At 52.7% G+C, this 816-nt stretch overlaps 1 non-coding gene across 1 annotated transcript; it reads right to left on the bottom strand.

Moving 5' to 3' along the window:
* Positions 1 to 743: 743 nt before the first annotated feature.
* TRNAT-UGU (transfer RNA threonine (anticodon UGU)) lies at positions 744 to 816 on the bottom strand. Its single transcript has one exon. It is a non-coding gene; the product is annotated as a tRNA-Thr (tRNA).

Raw genomic sequence — 816 nt, 5'->3', positions numbered from 1 at the left:
ATGGGCTGAGCTTCAAGTCTCTACCTCCCTACAGCATGCCTTGCAGAGCAGCTCCTGCGCTGCACGGGCTCGACCTAAAAATGTCACTGTGTTCAGGTAAAATAAAGAAATTAAATTTATGTAAAGGCCCTAGATGCCCAAAACGACCTTGTGAATTGAAGGTGCCCTGCAGGTGTCGGCTGTTCCTCGTGGATTGGATGCAGTGCCTGGGAGGTCATCAGGCCCTTCCTGGCACAGTAGCTATTCATTTTTTTATTAAAATTCCACTTCATAAGGTCGTCCAGGGACATAACAAATGTACCTTTTCATTTTATTAGAGGAACTTAACCCCTTCGGTGCTGGTGACGGAACTGCTCCGTCACCAGCGTCGGTTGAGCTGTGCTGGTGACGGAGCGGTTCCGTCATGGCCCGCCCAGCTCGATAGAACGCTCATGCGCGGCGCGAATTCCGCGCCTGCGCTGAGCATTCTATTGAGCGGGGCGGGCCGTGACGGAACCGCTCCGTCACGAGCGCAGCTCAACCGAGGCTCGTGACGGAGCGGCTCCGTCACGAGCATGCGGCCGCCGCGCGGCCGCGCAAATTCGTTAGCACTGCGGCGGAATTGCCGCCGCAGTGAAGTGGTTAAGTCCTGGTCCGAAGTAAACAATTGCTACCGCACTGCTGAGCTTAAGTGGCAAAGTCTGAAAGGAATATTTCTATCGACATCCCCTTTAAACAAGATATTGGTATTTATTTAATTAAAAAGGCCCCTGCAAGATTTGAACTCGCGACCCCTGGTTTACAAGACCAGTGCTCTAACCCCTAAGCTATGGAGCC

The sequence above is a fragment of the Lissotriton helveticus genome, chromosome 1_2 (assembly GCF_964261635.1).
Source record: "Lissotriton helveticus chromosome 1_2, aLisHel1.1, whole genome shotgun sequence".
Classification (NCBI taxonomy): Eukaryota; Metazoa; Chordata; class Amphibia; order Caudata; family Salamandridae; genus Lissotriton; species Lissotriton helveticus.
Note: the sequence above shows the minus strand (reverse complement) of the source record. Positions and strands in the feature narration are given on the sequence as shown.